Below are 10,968 nucleotides of genomic sequence, written 5' to 3' on the forward strand. Positions count from 1 at the left end.
GCACACGTGGAATTACTGAGGTCAGGAAAAGAGAAGCTAGATGGCACTATGGTCCAAAGGGATCATGTGCTGGTGATGAACAGGGTGAAGCTGTGAGTTATCTGGTCTAAAATGTCTCTAGAATTCAATAAATATCACCAAAAACAGCGTCAGGATTTTTGGAGTGGAATTAGGGATAGAACAGGCTGATACAATTAGTTACCTTTTGGGTTTTATAACACAAACAGGCTTAAACTTAAGTGTATAGATGTGAAAAAGAAAGCAGATGTAAAATGGCTATAAGATTGCCTACACAGATAAAGCTGTGAGAAATACTTTATGCATCATTGCCTTAACATAACTTAAACATATCTGTGATTTTTAAGCATATGCTCAGAGATTCCTGTTTATATACATTATTATTTATGGAAGTAGATAAGCTACGTACCACATGTGTGCAATTACAGGAAACCAACACACTCATCTGATTTGGTCCAGCAACCTAGGGGGGAAAAATAATCCACCCTGAAGCCCTCGTAAAACCTTCCTTTAATGACTTTAAGGATAGAGGTAAAGAGACCTACACTACCAAAGCATACATTTCACTCAGGCATATATCTGGGGTAGTTACTGTAAGACAGTCATTAAGTTGTCTTCATATACCTACATTTTCACTATGATATGTCAGTTTCTCTCTTGTCTACTTTTTACTATTTTGTAGTTAACAAATATATGTAATTCATCCATTTGTATTTTTATCAAAAATGAAAGTCAGACAAGAATATATTAATATAGTTTTTTATTAAAATTGTAAGGCAAACCAAAGCCTTTGCCTAACTAGTAATTGCTATTTAAGAGCACAAGTGGGCAGCTTAAGCTTAAGAACTCCTTAGAAAAATGCCGAAGTTATTAAAACACAGGACAAATAAACAAAAACATCTGGAAGCTTTGGAAGTCTGCACGAGTTGGCATTTTAAGCTTAAGAATTCCTTAGGAGAAAGTCAAAGTTGTTAAAACATAAAACAAATAAACAAAAACATCTGGGAGCTTTCGAAGTCTGGGAAGGTCTTAATTTATAATTAAAGTCTCATTATTTGAAATTAAATAGAACCCCGTCAGAGAAACAACTTGTCATGTGTAGTAAAGCCAGCCTCTAGGCTTTTCCATTTGTATCTTTTGCTTATGAAGTGAAGAGGTCTGCACTGCAGCAAGCTATGTTTGAACCAAGGTCTTTTGTGAAACAAAAAGTCCTTTTTTTTTAGAGTTCAATAGTTGTTGTCTTAGAAGTGAGGTATTGCTGTACAAATGACACAAATGTGCATCTGTCACGAAAGAGATGTAAAAAACAACTGATTTAGTAGGATTTTATCATGGCAGAAGGTAACCAAAAAATACCATAGTGTTCCTTCAGAGTTCAGCAAGTCATTCATGTGACAGTAAGAGGTATGGATGAGCATGTAACTACTTTGGAAATGCTAGGAAAGCACCATAGTTAGTAGTTGCTAGGAAGACACTTGCAGAAGTTCTGCAAATCCTGCAAAAAAAGGATAAGCAAGATGACAAAAAAGCTTAATATAATAGCAGAATTTTAATGCTCACACATTTGCAAGACAGCATATGAAGGTCAGTGAAGCAAATTCATAGAACTGCAATCCTACAAGGACAGTGTTAAGGAACAAGGAGGAAAACAAATTGAGCAAAGAAACAGGAACAAAGAGGAGAAAATGGGATCAGAAGAAATGGGAGAGCAAGACACCTCCTTGGAACTGAAAATGAGATAAGGACATAGTCAACACTGTCAAGAAAACAGGAAGTTTGTTGAAGAAGCTGCAGGAGAGGCTAGAGAGAAGGAATCATCTGTGGACAGAAGGCACAGTGGAGGAAGTTCAAAAGTTTGTATAAAGTGTGCAGAGAGGTAGATGCACAATAAATTGGGCTGTGGGATTGCAAATTTGAAGAACCTAAGGATATTAGAACAACCAGTAGTAGCAAAACAAATATCCTTTAAGTTAGCCAAGAGCAAAAAATCAGTTACTTTTAGCATGGCAGTCTGTTTAAAAATAAGAAAAAAATTATTTTCACAGCAATTTTTCTTTTACTTCTTTCTCCCATTTCAAGATACACTGAATTTTCCAGCTCCTGCTTTATTGTGTATTTGGTCATTCCAGAGTCTTTTTAAACTCCTGTATTTAGTATCAGTATACTAGAAGGACATACTTGAAGTTTAAATGGGAAAAATGATGCTTCCCAAGAGATGGAAAACGTAAAGGGTCTCCATCACCAAAATGATGAAGGGAGATTTAGGAATAAAATTCAGAGGAAATTATAACCAGTTACTAAATCTTTCCCTTCTATCAGCAACCTGTGAAAAAGTCTCCTTTCTGTTAACACCTTTTAGAGACAACACCTACTTGTTGCTCTTCCCATTTGCATGGAATGCAGAGATGCTGTATTCCATGATTACCCAGGAATGATTATGTACGTATGTAATTTTATATGTAGTTGATTATGTATGTAATCATCGTGTAGATGATTACCCAGGGAGGGGAGCAGCATCCAGTGAGAACTAGAGTGAGCATTCCTCCAACTTGTATTCAGACAGGGCAGATCAGGAGCCTTGTCCTTAGTTAGCTGTGGATTCCTGCTGCTTTATTAAAAACTGGCCATAATTTTTAAATTTCTTTTATTAATTTCTGTAGAAATCCCACATTGTTTCCTTAGTGGGAACTGTACCATGCAATTTGCCACTTGGTTCTGGACTTTAGAGAGCTGACTGCAGGTTTCAGCCTTCAAAAGCTCTAAGAAATACAGTAGGGCTGATACAGTACTTGTGCAGCTGGGAGTTCTGCCTTGTGCTGCCTCAGCAACAAGGAACAGGACTCTCTGACCTGGCAACATTTCTGTCCTTTTCTTTTTTTTTCTTTTTGCCATTCAAGTGTTTTCCCCTAGAATTCAAGGAAACTCATATTTTGTTTTTTTCTGATGATGTGTCAAATCCTTTTAAAGTAGTGTGGATGTTGGCTGAACCTTCTGCAGGTTCAGTCTGTAGTGGCTCAACTGAATGGAAGCCAAGGAGTTCTCTAATGTCTATTATAAGTCAAGGGTCATGTTGTATATGGAGCAAAATACATGTATAGTGAGAGGAAGCAGAGTTTTCCCTAAGTTTTAAATAAACAATAGCAGGTCCAGATTCTAGTTATTGGTGATAGGAAGATCTTTTTGTTCTATGAGATTTCTGTTTCCTGTGACACTCTATAAGGTACATCTCCTTCATGTTTTTGGCATTATTTGTGTTTTCTAAATGTGTGATGCAGCACATTCTTAAAAATAACTGTCAACTTTGTATTTGTTTTCAAGAAAATGCTGATACTAAATAAAGTACTAATTTTGGATTGCAGCAGCAGCTATAAAATAGGCACACTCAGCAAGAAATCCAGCCTGACTCTTTGTGGATTTAGTGTCATAGGTGAACTGAAGATAGCATGAGTTGATAAATCTAATATACTTTGAATCTGTGAATGTGTTTAAGAAGAAGTTGTAAACATTAGTATTTTTATATTATTACGTTATTATTATTTATATTATTACACATTGAAAGTGCTTATTTTACTTCACTATCCTTGTATGAATTTATTCACAAAATGGTTCCTCAAAGCAGTGTATTTTATGGGCCATATGTATATGTTTACTATAAGTACCAGGATAGTTAAATTTTGGCTGGTGACTGTTCCCAGGAAGTCTAAGCAGGGTCTGTGAAATAGGCCTAGAGCCTTGTGTGTCTTCTAGCAGAAGACATGGAGAGTACCTGAAAATATGAAAGTTTCTTGAAGTTGTTAATTGCTCTGAATAAATTAACAATTATTTATTACAATGAAGATTGTTTCTTGGAAATACCGGGAGTGCATTAGAAATGTACAGCATTCTAATGGGGTGTTGAATAGACTCTTTACTGACATGGCATTTTACAACGTACTGATTTGAATAGCACATCAGAATTTCAGATGATTATTATGAATACATTTATACGGCAGTAGTCACTTGAAAATCACTCTTCTGCCATAAAAATTAGTTTCTGGTAAATTAATTTGTTTAACATCCTTGGAAGGTGCCAGATTAGTTATGTTTATTTCAATCATCTGTAAATATGTGCTGCTGTATTCCATTGCAAATTACATGACAAATTCCCAGTGCTGACTCTGTTTCCAGAGACACTCTAAGTGTAATTCAGGTACAGTGTGTCACCAGGCTGCCTGCTGAGGAAGGCAGCCTGGAGCACAGAGTAAGAGCTGAGGCTGAAAGACCCTTTTTCTGCTTGCCTCGCTTTGGGATTCAAACCCAAGCCTGCTACTGCGTTTGCAGTTAAGGGACAGCTTGTGGAAAGACACATCCTCCTTTTCATCTCCCACTGCAACTGTTAATGTTGCTGTAATAGTTTATGTGCCAGTGACCCTGTCTGCCTGCCCAAGGACTAAATGCGGCTTCCCCAAAGTTCCTCACCCCCGAGCCTCCTCCCCGAGCAGCAGCCTTCCCTCTGGCACCCACGGTGTGGGGGAAGGACAGAGATTCCCCACTGCCCCTCACTCTTTATTTTGCTTTTCTTCTCTCTGTTTTCTCTCTGAGTGTAAGGCTTGACCAGTACTGAAGTTCTAAGCTGCAGTATTTTTATTATCAGCAGGAATGTCAAAAAGCAACTTGCTCCAGCATAGGTGAGGACTAAAGAAAAAGATGAGAACATTCATAACCAGTGTAATAAGCCAGAGGAACTGGCTCCCTGTGCCTGGTCTGGGCAGCATTTGCTTGAAGCAGGAGTTAATCTGACCACATACATTCGTTTTTCTTTCAGTTCTAGTCCAGTCTTGCGAAATACAAGAGTTATTTCAACATAAGTTAAAGTGACCAATATCTAAAAGAGATTAAGTTTTTGCCGAGAAAAAATAGTTATAAGCAGGAGATTCTGGAACCATATATGCCCCCACAGAGCCTCACAAAATATCTAGAATGGAAGAGGATTTTTCCCCATTCCTAAACGTTGAACTTCATCCATGACTATGATACTAATTTTATATAAAATATTTTGAAGTAATAATGGATGCAAAGGGGATTTCCATTTCCTCTCTTTTACAAGAGTATTTCCACAGATTTCAAACTCACATTAAACAGTGTCTTCTGTAGTATGTATGTACAAGAGATATTCAGAGCTATTAAGATAGCTATTAGTGATTGCTCTCGTTAAAGTTTGTTAGAGATATTTTCACACAAAGCGTGTGAGCCTCTGAGTTCATTGCTGAATGCTCTGCCAACTAAAGGGTTGGTTTCTTGCATTTTTATACCTCCATTTACAATTCTTATTTAATGACAGTAGGGATTCTTTTAGCAAAACATTTAAGCATATATGAGGCTTCTATTACATAGTTAACTGGAACTAATACCCTCTACTGATGTTATGTATATATTTCAGTATTTTACACAACTTATAACCAGAAATACAGACCTGTGAAGTAACATCTATTTTTTTTCAGTTTTGAGATTGTGCAGTGTGCTGAGAGCCTACACTGAATTTAGTATCAAGAGTATTTTTTAAATCCTATCTTGCTTTGTTTCATTTCATCAATACCACGTTTAATCCTTTTTTTTTTCTTTTTTCTTTATTCTCCTGGAGTAGGTTTCAGTTTCAATATCTCAGAAAATTTTTTCCATGTTTCTAAGTAGGTGGGGGCATTCCAACAGGATAACTGAAAGAAAGAAAGAATAGTAGGAAATCTTAAGTAATTGTACTGGTTTTGTGCAAATGAAGTAACTGAGTGACAGCAGGAAATATGTGGGAAAAGAACAACAGTGTGAGCACACAATACTAAGAAATAATATAGGCCTAGATTTAGGAAATATTTGGAAGCAAGGAGTTTGAGAATTTAGCTAGAACTGGAAGTTATGGGACATGCAAATAGGTTAAATGCCTGCAAATATGCCTGCTATAAAATATCTCACAGTTCTGCTAGTTTTGACTATCAGGGCAACTACAGGCTACATTCGGTAGTGCCTGGAACACTTAATGGCTTGTGGAAGTGTAGTCATCTGAGTGATATTGCTGCCTTTTTCCAGGTGCTGGTGAGGAAATGTTTGCAAAGGCATAGGAGAGGTGTTCAGCATACTGAATGGGAGATTGGCTGCAATTCAAAGTGTAAGAAACTGACTTTTGGAAAGACATGTTGCAAAGGAAATGAGAACATTTAGCATGTGATTTTGAGAGGACTGGAAAAAGTCCCAAGAGCAATTATGGTGATAGGAAATGTGAGACCTGTCAGTGTAGAAGAGAGTCTTTAAAGAAAATAAAAGCAGTTTTGGAGTTACCCTCTGATTAACTGGGAAGAGAAAATAAATATGTAAGAGAAGTGAGTGTGCTCCACACCCATTTATACCTTTAGTGTGTAAAGGTGCAGGTGATTTCATAATTAAGAAGAAAGATGGTCAAGCTGAACTACTGAAAATAAGATGATAAACTAATTACCAGAAAGAAGAATTTCAAAATAACTCTTAATTTTCTGATAGCTGAAAAGAAATTGAAAGAGGAGAGCGCAGGTACTTAAGAGATAATGCTACAAGAAAGCTTCAGAAGTTTTATATACCTGCTGTGACTTTAAATGCTAGCACTTACCCCTGTTCTACCACGGGAGAATAGCCAGTGTTTGGTATTTCACATATTTGTAAAGACAGAATGTCAGAACAACTTATCTTATTCAGCAGAATGTCTTCATTGTTCTAGGTTGTTGTTGTTTGCATGAACGAAAGTGCCCAACAGTTGCAGAGAACATGAGGATGCTGGGCCCATAATAATCAAGAAGGAAGTATAGATGTGTTAGTGAAGGAGGAAGTATTTTAAGTTCCTTTGAGTCTGAGAAGAGAACAATTTTTTTCTATCTGGAGACTTAAATGCTTGTGAGATCATTGTGCAGATACTTTTCAAACAGTAGCATGTAAGTTGTTTCAGTGTTTTGCACAGCTGTGCCTCCCTAGTTTTGACCTCACCAAAATAACTTGGGGCATATGCCATTGCAAAACTTCTTGGCAGAGAAGGAGTTTCCCAAGGGTGCGTTTCTGTTTGTAGCTATCTTCTCATAAGGTACAGGGTTTTTACATGTTTGTGCTCATTCGATATTTATACTGTGACTTCCTATTCTCCACCGCATCAGTGGAGATCACTGTTATACTTGGAAAGCATTTGCACAACTTCAGACAGTCCAAAAGGAGAAGAACAAAAGGAAATTATTGTACATAAAAATAAGTATGTTGTAAACCTGTTAAAAGGCAGGCTCTTATTTTTGTTATTGCATAATGTAGCTTATTGTTCATGGGACATATATCTGGCAATGACTGGTACCACAACTAGTTGCAGCAGAAAAGTCTAATGTGAGCAAAGTTTTTCCTCATGGCATAGGCCCATCTGAGTTTGAAAATGGAGATGATAGAGAGAATCATTAAGGTTAGAAAGCATCGCCAAGATGAAATCTAACCTTTGAATATTCTGATGCTTTTGAAACCTCCAGAGCATATACTTTTGTGTGTTTATTGTAATCTTTTTATGGTAAAAATATAAAGTTATCTGATGTTTAACAGGCCCAATTTCAGTACTTTTTCCCTGTTGTAACTTCATACTCCAAGTGTTACATCACACAACATCCCCCACAGTTAGGAATCACTGTAGAATCTAAATTCTGCGTGAGGTTTTTCTCTCCATAGTCTAATTGTTGTTCTTTGCTTGCTGAGCTCTCTGGATGGATTTTTAATGGATAACTGCAAGATTTTCTTGTAGGAGCCCAGAGGAGCCTGTGCTGTGGAGGTGCTCACAGCAGGCACTGCTGGCTGCTTGGGTTCAGGCAGCTGGGTTCTCCACAGGTGCTGGGCTGGTATCTGTGAGTCCCTCCTCATCCAAGCTTAATTGATCTCAGATTTATTGTGTTTTATAAGGTGGCTAGTCACAGAACAGTTCTTTATCAGGCCCATTTCTAAAAAATAAGTGCTTTCTTTGTGTAATCAAGGGATTCCACAGGTGTGCTGTTCCACAGACTAAAATCACAGTCTCTGCTCAGGGGTGTGATTTCCCTTGAGCTGACTGGAATTTAGGTTCACTTAGTATAGCAAAACTCAGGAACTTCTGTCATGGGAAATTGCCGTGAGGATCTGGGTCTTGCTTGGTGTTCTTTTCCTGTAGAATCAGAGGATCAGAGAATCACTAGATTGGAAGACACCTTCAAGACAGTCAAGTCCAACCCAGCCCTAACACCTCAACTAAACCATGGTACCGAGTGCCAGATCCAGTCTTTTTTTAAACACATCCAGGGATGGTGACTCCACCACCTCCCTGGGCAGACCATTTCAGTACTTTATCACTCTTTCTGTAAAAAACTTTTTCCTAATATCCAACCTGTACTTCCCTTAGTGCAGCTTGAGACTGTGTCCTCTCGTTCTGTCAGTTGCTGCCTGGAGAAAGAGACCAACCCCCACCTGACTAGAGAGTGATAAGGTCACCTCTGAGTCTCCTTTTCTCCAGGCTAGACAACCTCAGCTCCCTCAGTCATTCCTCACAGGGCTTGTGTTCCAAGCCCCTCACCAGCCTTGTTGCCTCCTCTGGACGCACTCAAGTGTCTCAACATCCTTCCTAAACTGAGGGCCCAGAGCTGGACACAGCACTCAAGGTGTGACCTCACCAGGGGCCAGGACAGGGGAAGAACGAGATCCCTGCTCCTGCTGGCCACACTATTCCTGATCCAGGCCAGGAGCCATTGGCCCTTTTGGCCACCTGGGCACACCCTGGCTCATGTTCAGCTGCTGTCACCAGAACCCCCAGGTCCATTTCTGCCTGGGCACTGCCCAGCCACACCATCCTCAGCCTAGAGCACTGCAGGGGGTTACTGTGGCCAAAGTGCAGGATCCAGCACTTGGACTTAGTAAACTTCATCTCATTGGACTCTGCCCATCCTTCCAACCATTCCAGGTCTCTCTGCATAACCTTCCTACCTTCCAACACCCCCAGCTTAGTGTCATCTGCAAATTTACTAATGAAAGACTCAATGCCTCATCCATGTCATCAATGAAAATATTGAACAGAACTGTCCCCAGTACAAACCCCTGAGGGACACCACTGGTGACTGTCCCCAGCTGGATGCAGCACCATTCACCCCCACTCTCTGGGCCCGGCCATCCAGCCAGTTCCTAACCCAGCAGAGTGCTCCTGTCCAAGCCCCGGGCTGCCAGCTTTTCCAGGAGTGTGCTGCGGGAGACAGTGTCAAAGGCCTTGCTGAAGTCCAAACAGACAACATCCACAGCCTTTCCTGCATCCACCAGGCGGGTCACCTGGTCATAAAAGGAGACCAGGTTGGTCAAACATGACCTACCCCTCCTAAACCCGTGCTGGCTGGGCCTGATACCCTGGCCATCCTGTAGGTGCTGCATGATGACACTCAGTATAAACTGCTCTGTTACCTTACTGGGTACTGAGGTCAGCCTGACTGGCCTATAATTACCAGGATCCTCCTCCCCATCCTTTTTTGTGAATGGGTGTCACACCAGGCAGCTTCCAGTCCTCTGGAACCTCACCAGTGAGCCAGGACTGTTGGGAAATGGTGGAGAGCAGCTTTGCAAGCTCATCTGCCAGTTCCCTCATCACCCTGGGATGGATCCCGTCTGGTCCCATAGATTTATGAACATCCAAGCAGCTCAGCAGTTCTCTGACTGCCTCTTCCTGGATAACAAGGACACCCTGACACCATCTACCAGCCCAGGAGAACAGCTGTCCTGAGGACAAGCCATCTTCCCACTAAAGACTGAGGCAAAGAAGGCGTTAAGCACCTCTGCCTTCTCCTCATCTGCAGTTACTAAGTTCCCTCCCATACCCAATAGAGAACAAAGGTTGGTCTTACCCTTCCTGTTACCATTAATATATTTGTAAAAACATTTTCTATTATCCTTTACAAAAGTTGCCAAATTAAGTTCAAACTGAGCTTTGGCCTCCCTGATTTTCTTCCTATATGCCCTAGCAACCCCCTTAAATACTTTCTGAGAAACCTGACCCTCTTTCCAAAGATGATACATCCTCTTTTTATTCCTAAATTCCTTCAAAACCTTGTTGTCCAACCAGGCTGGACATTTGCCTCATTGATTCATCTTTTGGCACACAGGGACAGTCTGTTCCTGTGCTCTCAAGATCTGTTTTGAAGCCCGCCCACATTTCCTGGACTCCTTTGTTTTTAAGGTCGGCTTCCCTAGGAACTGTGTGAGTAAATCTCCTAAGTAGGCCTAAGTGTCCCTTCCGGATGTCTAATGTAGAAGTCTAACTGATGTTCCTCCTGATTTCGAGAGGAACCAAATACCGGAAGTCCAATGTAAAAGTCTTACTGATGTTCCTCCTGATTTCACCAAATATCAAGAACTTTATAATTTCATGATCACCAAGCATAGAAGTGGTTGTGGATGTAGGAAATGGGGCAAAATGTTACTTCTTATGCAAAAAATGTTTAGAAGCTGGATATGGCCTAAAACTGTTTTTCTCTGCAGCTCTGTTATTATGTCTTGTTTTTTCAGTCTGTAATCTCAAAGCATTTCCTCATAATCATGAGGATATTACAGGAATTCCTATCAGTAACAGGATTTAAAACCTTCTCCTCCCTTGCAGCTTATTCAGTGGATAATAGATATACTAAATTGAACATGTGTGTCTATATTGTACCTAGGCCAACACACTTGATGTAGATCACCAAAACATGAAAGACAACTGCCACTGATTAATTTATTGGTGTTTTCTACCCACTTATTTGGAGCGCCTCAACTCTATTAACTTCGATTGCCTAAGTTAAACACCTGAATTTGCAGAGTAATGAACATTCCTTATTACTTTAATTAGGCAAATGACGGTGTTCAGTAACTTTAATTGTGGATAAATGAGACAAAGTGCAGATACAAAGAGTCTCCTTTTTAGTCCAGCCCCTCATTAGTTAC

This window comes from Chamaea fasciata, unplaced genomic scaffold (assembly GCF_029207755.1).
Source record: "Chamaea fasciata isolate MVZ Bird 193981 ecotype frontalis unplaced genomic scaffold, bChaFas1.0.hap1 SCAF_10, whole genome shotgun sequence".
Classification (NCBI taxonomy): Eukaryota; Metazoa; Chordata; class Aves; order Passeriformes; family Sylviidae; genus Chamaea; species Chamaea fasciata.